The sequence below is a fragment of the Diceros bicornis genome, chromosome 1 (genome assembly GCF_020826845.1).
Source record: "Diceros bicornis minor isolate mBicDic1 chromosome 1, mDicBic1.mat.cur, whole genome shotgun sequence".
NCBI classification, from domain to species: domain Eukaryota; kingdom Metazoa; phylum Chordata; class Mammalia; order Perissodactyla; family Rhinocerotidae; genus Diceros; species Diceros bicornis.
The window spans coordinates 13,493,092-13,504,242 of NC_080740.1; positions in this window are offsets into that span (position 1 = coordinate 13,493,092).

Below are 11,151 nucleotides of genomic sequence, written 5' to 3' on the forward strand. Positions count from 1 at the left end.
CATATTTAACACAAATTACATGTTTGTTTTCACAGTAAGGAAATGCAATCACAGGGTGGGAGAAATTTAGGAATAAAATGATAATAAAAATTTCTTATGCCTTGTATGTCATTTAAATTTTTTTCTGATTTTGTAGTTATTTTAATAAGTGGCACAAATGGCACAGAATACTGAATTTGGTCTTTATATATAATTTATGAATTCATTTGATAATTTAATTAATCATCAAGAGATTAAATATAATCACAACTACGGGAAAATGAAACACGTATTTAAATTTTCATTTACTATTTCCTCTAATAAAGCTTTTTATCTTTTAAGAGTTAGGCATTCTAAATCTGGGCATCTTCCAAGTACCTATTTTGAGGGAATTGTTTTTTTGTGTGCTTGTTTTACTTTCTTAATCCCTTCATGAGCCTAATGATGGTGCTATGTTCTCACTATAAATTATCTTCTACCTAATCACTGCCTTTTTCATTAATCACTTCTTCATCCTTCATTGCTTTAAAATACTTTATAAACCAATGTTACCTCAATAAAAAAGTTAAAAAATATTTTAGTGTTTTCTTTGACTCCTATTGACACTTACCTCACACATAAAATTTTGCTATTTTATTATGAAACATTTTTTCAGTCAACTTCTTCTTGCAGCACTGTCCTAGGAGGATTTCTCCAAACGGGCTCTATTTCTCTTCCTCTGGGCCAGTTTAGCCTAGGTGATGCTGTAGGAACAAACAAGCCCTGATTCTCAGTGGTTTAACAGAATAAAAATTTGATTTTGTCTCATACTGTAAGCCTAGTGCTGGCTATCAGGGAGCTTTGCTCAGCTTGGTCCTTCAGTAGCTCAGTGAGAGAGAGTTCATATCCCCACATACTACCTTGATCACAGTAGCCTTTGGGTGGGGAAGGGGTGGGAGACTGGTGAATCACACACAGGCTTTTACAATTTCTACACAACACGTGTATCTCACTTTAAATTACCATTTACTTCATAGTTAAGTCACATGACAGCATTAGACTTGAAATGGACCAGGGAAGTGCAATCTCACAATGTGCCCAGAGGAAGAAATATTTTGGAACAAATATTGGAAATATTTCTGGACAAATTTAAGGACTTTCATATTGCTTAAGTCTAATTAACAAAAACATAAATAAATACCCAAACTGATTACTATGTTTTAGTCTCTTTTCCAAGTTCTTTTCATTGTGTAATTTAATGATCACACCAAATTTGTATATTTAATAGTATTATTATTTCCAGCTCACATTTAAGGGTTACTGAGGCTCACAGGTTTAGTCATTAACTAGACAAAGTTCAGGATGGCAGGTTCAAAATTGAAACTCTACTTTGTCAGAGGCAAAAGCCATTGTACAAATTTACCTTATACTAGGAAAAATACTATTCATCGAATTTCATTTTTACTATGAGGCTAATCTCAAAGCTAAGTACATGTTTCCAATTGCATCTTTGTTCAGAGAGAGAGAGAAACAGTATAAAATTGAGAGACCTTTCATCATCATCACGTTGTCTTGCCTGCCATTATCTCATACCGATATATGTTTCATACTGCAAATGATCTGAAAAAGTTTCCAGTTGTCAAATATGCTTCACTCTATTTACAACTTCATATCACTATTCATCACAAACTTATGATTACTACTTCTGACTATCATAAGACTAGCCATAACTGATTCCTGCAACCCTTCAAGTTATTGTTGATCAGATTCTATGTAATCCCTGTATCACCCATTATTTGCTAAATAGGGAATAGTATACCATGTAAGAAAACAATAATAATAGAATTTTATTATATGAAATGATGTAATATTTATTATATATATAAATGTATATATATGACTATATACAATTTACATAGTCATCCTTTGGTATCCACAGGGAATTGGTTCCAGGATCCCCCCATACCCAAATCCTTGGATGCTCAAGTCCTTTATATAAAATGGTGTAGTATCTGCATGTAACCTATGCACATCTTCCCATATGCTTTAAATCATCTCTGCATTACTTATAATAACTAACATAATGTAAATGCTGTGTAAATAGTTGTTATACTTTATTATTTAGGGAAAAATGACAAGAAAAAAAGTCTGTTCATGTTCAGTAAAGATGCAACCATTGTAAGACTTTTGATCTGCAATTAGTTGAATCCACAGAATCAGAACCTTTGGATATGGAGGGCTGACTGCATACAATTTGTATATATACAATAATATATAATATATATGTACTTACATATTTTATTTATAATATAATTAATATATAATAATTGAGTTAGCTCACAAGATTGTATTGTAAAACCTATACAAATTAGAGATCTTATGCATTTTTAAGATTTTCTAGTAATTCCAAGGATACAGGCAATCAAGGAGTTGACTCAAACAAGTAGGAGGCAATAAGGGAAGTTCCCCAGGTCCTTCCTTCCTGCATAGGGTGTGTTCTTCTGGACTAAAACGGTATAGGAGATATGTGAGGTTTACAGTGTTGTCTCATACAGCAGCAAGAATTTCACTTATGAAACATCCGTTTTATACTTTAGAGAGTTTAGCACTTACTCAACATTCTCCATGTAGCTCTGACTCACCAACCCATGGATCCTGGTTTGTCTTACTGTAAGTATTTTTTTAGCTAATGTAATCAACTTTTTAGAAATCCAGCTCAGACACAGCCATACCAGACAAAAAAATAATAATATAATATATAAAACATAATGATACATATATTTTATTGCTTTAACATAAATATATGAAGAGTTTATTTCATATTATATATTAGTCTATATTATTTACTTTTTTGTTAAATAAATGCTATTGTTTAAACAAACCAACAATAGGACTAGTGAACAGAGGCAATTAGTAGTAATTAATAGTAGGACTAATTATACTAATAATATCTGTGAGAAAACTATAACAATATTTTTAAATGTTTCTTTCTGTCCTCTAATACAACAATTTGTTTTACCTCTTTTTTGATCTACATTTTTTGTCTGGTTTATTTAATTCCTCATTATGTAGATGAGATTCATACTTGTCTTGTATATCTGTAGTTCACTCATTTTTTAGATTGAATAGTCTTACATAAATTCCAAAATTAACCCCTTCATTTATGGTTCTGAACATTTAGATTGTTTCCAGAGTTGAGCTCTCATAAAAATTACTCTTACACACGTGTACACACAGAAATGCATGTATTTCTGTTGGCTGTATGCCTGGGAAGGGTAAAATGGCAGGTCATAGGATACAAGAGGTAGGTTGTCAGCAAAGATGGTCACCAACAATTTCTCCCATGCTTGAATGTTTTTAAACTCTCAGATATTTAAATTTTGTGGGCTATATTATTGTGTCTTCTTAAGATAAATAAGTGTAAGATTTTGTCAAAAAGAACATATCATGGAGACAGTAAAAAGACCAATGGTGAGACACAATATTTACAAAAGACACATTTGATAAAGGACTGTTATCCAAAATATACAAATAACTCTTAAATGTCAACAATAAGGAAATGAACAGCCTGGTTAAAAAATGGACCATAGACCTCCATATGCAACTTACCAAAAAAGATATACAAATGGCAAATAAGAATGTGAAAAGATGCTTCACATCATATGTCATCAGGGAATGAAAATTAAAACAATAATGAGCTACTACTACACACTTAGTAGAATGCCCAAAATTTGGAACATTGACAACACCATATGCTGGTGAGGACGTGGACCAACAAGAACTCTCATACATTGCTGCTGGGAATGCAACATGGTACAGGCACTGTGGAAGACAGTTGGGTAGTTCCTCACAAAACTAAACATATTCTTACCACACAGTGTAGCAATTGCACTCCCTGGTATTTAACCAAAGGAGTTGGAAACCTATGTCCACACAAAAGCCTGCAAGGATGTTTATAGATGCTTTATTCATAATTGCTAAAACTCGGAAGCAATCAAGATGTCCCTCAGTAAGTGAATGGATAAACAGACTGTGGTACATCCAGATAATGGAATATTATTCAGCAATAAAAGGAAATGAGCTATCAAGCCATGAAAAGGCATGGAGGAAACTTAAATGCATATTGCTAAGTGAAATAAGCCAATCTGAAAGGTTACATACTGCATGATTCCAACTATATGAAATTCTGGAAAAGACAAAACTATGGAGACAGTAAAACGATAAGAGGTTGCCGGGGAGTGGTGGGGGGAGATGAATAGGCAGAGCACAGAGGATTTTTAGGGCAGTGAAAATACTCTGTATGATATTATAATGTATAATGTACAATGACATTTGTCCAAACCCATAGAATGTGCAGCCCCAAGAGTGAACCCTAAGGTAAACTATGGACTTTGCGTGATTATGAATGTATCAATGTGAGTTTATCCTTGGTAAAAAATGTACCACTCTGGTAGGAGATGTTGATAATGAAGGTGGCTCTGCTTGTGTGGGGGCAAGGGGCATATGGGAAATCTCTGTACTTCCCTCTGGATTTTGTCGTGAATCTGAAACTACTCTAAAAAGTTGTCTTAAAATAAAAACTAAATAATAATAACAATAAAAACCTGGAAAAACAAGACCAGTGATTGCCAGGAGTTTGAGTGGATGGAGGGATGAATAGGTGGAGCACAGATTATTAGGCAGTGAAACAATTCTGTATACTATAATAGTGGATGCATATCATGAGGAATTTTTCCAAACCCATAGAATAAACAACACAAAGAGCAAATCCTAATGTAAACTATGGACTTTGGGTGATAATGATGTGTCAACGTAGGTTCATCAGTTGTAACAAATGTACTACTCCGTTGGGGGATGTTGACAGTGGGGGAGGCTATACATGTGTGGGGGCAGTGAGCATATGGGAAATTTCTGTATCTTTCTCTCAATTTTGCTGTGAACTTAAAACTGCTCAGAACAAATGCATTCTATTAAAAAGAAAAAGAGAACATAAATACTATAGCACTAATTAAACAGATGTTACCTATATTTAATAACAAATGACAGTGACGTTTCTCTCTGTCCTGTGATATTTTTACTCTTTCTGTTTCCTTTTCTGATAACATTTCTCTAAACTGCCTGAAGCATTTAGGATACTCTTCTTTTCTCTTATGTAGTGGTAAACCTGAATTCATTGAAACGTAAAGTTCATTTTGACTTGTAGCTCTGCTTTTATCAAGCTAACGGTACACTGATTCCTCATGTCAGTCCAGTGTTATGATTTCAAACCAAATAGTCTCTCAGCTATTTAAGAATGGAATGGAATTAAATAGTTTAAGAAGTTAAACTTAAAGTTTAAATTTAAGAATTAATTTCAGAAGGGACTACTTAGGATTTTACTTAGCAACATCAAGTTAGGCTTCAGGAATCACTCTCCATCTCTCTGAAAATGTCTATCTACTTCTACCTACAGGCTTGTTTTGGTAGAGCAGCTGTTTGTTAATCATGTTCTCTGTGTCTATTCATTATAGGCTATTCATGTTTAAAATGCCCATTATTTTCACACACTACAAAGATTATTGGATGTATTTCATAAGCTAAATTTCTATTGCACAGTGAAATTTGTTTTGAAGCAGAGAGGTGGTTTGAACCCTTGAAAATGAAGCTGGATTCCAAGTAAGTTACAGTTTTAATAAAGAAGTTGGGAAAGTCCTGTTTCACTTGGCTTCCCTTTTCTAGTAATATTTGTGTGTGTGTTCTGAAACAGTCTTATTTGCCACAAAATGAGTCATTTTTTCTATTATATGAGATTTTTGTGACCTACACTAACATCAGACACTCAGGTGCAATCAATTCATCATTTTCTAGGCTCTTGGCCACTTCAAGGATCATTAAATAGTTTTGGAGAAATAGCATATAAATGTCTCTTTTACTGAAATCCTTCTTCTCCATTCTCATTCTCAGTGTGTTTCCAAATTAGAGAAGGACATTCTTCTTGTCCCACATCTTGAAACTATGATTTCATACCAGGTCAAAATTGTAATATCTTCTCGATGGTTAGCCACAATGATAACAATCTTGTAAGCACATGTCTAGAAATTTATCTCCTTACACTTTTATAATGTAAAAAATCTCAATAAGAGATTCTGCAAGCTTTGAGGACACAAAAAATGTTTATGACATCCTCAATATCACAGGTACACCAATCATACTCCTTTTTAGCAATTTAGTCTATAAAGCTTGATGGATATTTAGTAGGTACGACCTTTTCATTTTCGTTGTTAGGAACTCTATAGTTGAATGAAATTTGTCAAAATTTGTATTTATACTGTCTATGGAATATGCAGATTGATTGGCAAAGTCTAGTTATATTTAGACACAATATCAACAATCTTTTATGTTTTCTGCCATATTATTAAAATGTTCATATGAGTAGATGATATGAAAGTAAATTTTTAAAACCAAAATATATAAGAGCTGGAGCAAGTTTTGTTGCTGTGATTCGACACATCACCTGATATACTGTAGAAAGTATAATCATTAATAAAGTTTAACAAAATTAGCTACACGTTGGAAAGGGCCAACTTCTCTTATCAGAATTCTCCTTTTCTTCTCCCCCAGTTTCAACCTCCAAATCAGGAAATGTTCCTTTACTCAGATTCAGAACAATCAAGGAAACAATAGAATACTGTGTGTGTATGTGTGTGGTACATCCAGATTAATTCAGCTAGCATTATTTGTTGACTGAGCATGAGTATCTGTTTGGGAGACTAAAACCTTTGCTTGATTTAGAAGTACATGCCTGTGTCATCCCAGAGCTGTGAGATTCAGTATCTGTGTGTACTTCCATATCTGCTTCTCCACCACACCCAATCTCAAATTCCTTCCTGCATATTGTGCAATATGCTCTGTCTTGGTTGTATCTCCCTGGCCCAGTTGCATGTGACCTTCTGTAAAAGTAACAGATTTAATTAGCCTTCATTTATGGTGATGTCTGCATCATGTTGGCATTGGTACTTTAATGGTTCTTATTTGCATTTTCTGAACTCTTATGAGACATGGTCACAATATTAAAAATATTAAACTAGTACTATCTCGATAGCATAACATTTAATTATAGACAAAGTCAAAGGACTGTTAATGCTCATGATAATAATTCACTTAAGTCACTCAGAGTGATGCAACAATGCACGATCCATTATTGTGAACCACAAGTTATGACTGCCAACAACAGCAGCTATGGCACAAAATGGCAACAACGACTATAGAAAGTGGATAATCTATGCCCTATCTATTTGCTGCTAAAATGAGTGTGTCTTTCATCTCCTCTTTTTTGGGCTACTATGTGTTTTGTACCTTTCCCTCAACCCTCTGCACCTATCCCCCTAAATTGTAACTTTTTGAATCTCAGTGATGGATATTTTGTGACACTGGACTTCCAGTGCTAAAACCAAAACAGTACTGGACAAACCAAGATGGTTTTTCACCCTGCCTTTAGCCAAGTATACACTGCTAAGGGCATTCCATAGTTAAGATCTCTTTCTCCAAGCAAATATTGTTAGTGTGTTTTCCCAGAGATCTGATTGACATGAAGATTAGACCTGGCTACCTATCTTCTTTTAACTTCCTTGGGGGTGCCCTCCCAATAAAGGTAGTGAATGGATTATGGTTCAGGTGCTATAGCTTCTTTCTACCAATATGTCAATATATAAAGTACATCTATATGAGTGTCTACACATACATACATACATTATACATATATGAATATGTCAGATATAATTTTACTTTTCATTAAAGAAAAACTAAATTCATACAAAAGAGGAGAGAATATTGTAATAAACTAACAATGGTCTACTCATAGCCATTATCTAAAAGTTAAGGACTCATTTTACAAATATAACCACGGTATCATTATCACAACAAAGAGAAAAAACACAATAGTACTTTACTAGTATGAAATATCCCTTCAGTGTACAGATTTTCTCAGATATATTTTTTTCATTATTTGCGTAAATCAACATTAAATCAAGGCACACAGGTTACATTTGTTAATGTTTCTTAAGTACTGGTTTAAAAATTATGAAACTGCTTTACATGTATACTCTGGTTGAACAAATAAGTATACAGATGGTGGATGGCGAGAGCCAGGTTTCCCAGGTTTCTTACTCTTAAAGAGGGAGGTTAAAGATAAGCAAGAAAGGAAGGCTAGAAAGAAAACTGCGGTACAGAATTACTATCAGAGATACTGGTATGAACTTATCTTTAGCTTAATTCATATTCAGATGGATAAATACAGAAACGATTATAAATATGTCTGTATACATGGGTTAGTATATATGTATCTGAGTGTATGTGTATATATATATACATTAAGCATATATCTAAGTGTGTTTATATGTATGTGTATGTATAGATATATATATATACACTAAACACAAAAATAAAACCTGAAATGGATCATAGACATAAATGTAAGAGGTAAAATTATAAAATTTCTGTAAAAAAATAGGAGAAAATAGTCACAAATTTTGGAATAAGCAAAGTTTTTTTTTCTTTTTTGTTTGTTTCTTGGTTTTGATAGGACACAAAGCATGAACAAAAAAAAATGATAAATAGGATAAAATCAATAAAATGAAAAGTTAAATATTTAGGTCTTCAAAATGTATGCTTGAAAATAAAAATACATGATACTGACCAGAAGAAAGTATTCCATATATATATGTGTGTAAAGGACTGGTATATCAAAAAAAAAAAAAAAAACACGGTTATAACTCTTTAATAAGCAAACAATGCAATTAAAAAATGGGAAGAAGGGGGCCGGCACGGTGGCGCAAGTGGTTAGAAGTGGTTAGGTGCGCACATTCCGCTGCGGCGGCCCGGGGTTCGCCGGTTCCGATCCCGGGTGCGCACCGACGCACCGCTTATTAAGCCATGCTGTGGTGGCGTCCCATATAAAGTAGAGGAAGATGGGCATGGATGTTAGCCCAGGGCCAGTCTTCCTCAGCAAAAAAGAGGAGGATTGGCATTGGATGTTAGCTCAGGGCTGGTCCTCCTCACAAAAAAAAAAAAAAAAAAAAATGGGAAGAAAATGTGAACATGCACTTAACCAAATAAGTTATTAGAATGCTGAATAAGCACATGAAATAATGCTCAACTTTATCCTCAGTTATTTATGCAAATAATACTCTATATACTCAAATAGCCAAATTAAAAAGATTGACAATATTTCTAAGGATATGGAGTAAGTAGAGCTCTTATGTGTTGCTGTTGGAAATAAAAATTTAAAAATGATACAACTACTTTGGGAAACAGTTGGACATTTTCTTATAATGTTAAATACTTGCCACATGACTCAGCAGTTCCCATTCCTGCGTGTTAACTCAAGAGAAATGAACACTTCTGCTTCCACAAAAACTTGTAGATGAGTGCTTAGAGCTGCTTCATTTATCACGGCTCCAAACTAGAAATAGCTCAAGTGTCCATCAGGAAGTGAATGGATAAACAAAGTGTGATATATTCATATAATGGAACACTACTCATTAAGTTTTTCAAAAAAGAACTATTGATAAATGTAGCAATGTGGGTGAATCTCAAAAACATTACATTGAGCAAAAATATTACACTGAGCAAATGAAGTCAGAAATAGAAAAATGTATGATTACATTTACCGGAAACCATAGAAATGACAAATGTAATCTGTATTAACAGAAGTAAATCAGTAGTTTTCTGGGCTTGGGGAGGGGGAGATTGACTGGAAAGGGTCACTAGGGATCTTTTCTAAGTGATGGAAATGTTTTATATTCTGATTTTGTGGTAGTTACACAAGTATACATTTTTTTGCAAAACTGATAAAAAGAAAGACTTAAATGGATGCATTTAATTACATGTAAATTAAATCTTATTAAAGTTAATTAATAACAACAGTAATAAAACCTCCTAGCTTTCTCTTATTTTCCAAAATGGCATACTTTGCCTTCCTTCTTTGTCTTCTTTCAAGATATGCCCCACCTCCTTCAAATCTGGGCAATTACTCTTCCTTTCCTTGTTCAAAGGAACAATAGCTTAGCTACTTCATGCAGTTTTTCCTAAAATCCTAAACCATCAGTGAAGTCTTATCAGAACAGTTCTGAATATTTAATTCATCTGTTACTATTTGCTATAAAAATAAAGTGGGTAAATTTATCAAAGCATTTGTTATATACTTATTGAGGTCCACTTTGAATAACATAATAAAATAATATTGAATAATAATAAATTATTCACATAATATTGAATTATTCGATAATATTGCATTATTATTGAATATCAATTGATCTGTAGATAAGAACGCCATAGAACCAGATGTGAATGTTTAATACTATCATTAAGGAATTAGAAGCAAGGATACACAGAGGATTATATTCCTGTAGTGGGCTGAATGGTGGTATCAAAAAAAATAATGTCTGTATTTTATTATTATTATTCATATTATTCAAATTATTCAATAATATTGAATAATAATAAAAATACTTTTGCATTTCTCTTAGTATATTTTTAAAATTATACTAAATATTTGTAGTTGTATGCTTTCAAAATTTGGGGTTCTATTAGCACTTGATGTGTTTTGCAAACAGCATAAGTGATATTTCTAGTCAGTTTTAACCCTGCTTATACAACATTTACTATTCATGAAAAATACTAACCGCTTTTAGGTAAAAAGCTTGATCATTCGTCGTATTTTCAAGAAGTGTTCAGGCATCGTTCTAATTCAAAAGACCTAAAATTGGCTTGCCATTCCTTTTAGATCATTCTTTATTCACCTATCATAAGTGTAATTAATGCAAAGACCAAGACCCTGTTCCTGTCTTGCTTTATAATCTGTGGAAAGTGCCAAACACTTCTTCATCTGTTTTTAGAGAGAAAAGTGTAAGATTCACACTACAATATATAGTAGATTGTTTTCTTTTTTTTGATAACAGAATTATATTTAATTAATTTTTCTTCAAGTTTTTAATTATTGATGACAGGCAAATTTTAACTCATAGGTTGAGTGTTTACATATTCATTATTTTCTTTTTATATAGAATCTGTAAAAAATAATTGAGTTCACAAATATTAACTTAAAATAAAAACTATAGTTCCACAGCTGGTAGACAAAATTTGACAAATGCAGAGATAAGGATCACTTTATTTTGCAGAAATTTCTACAGTAGTAGTTCTCAGTCCTTTTATACT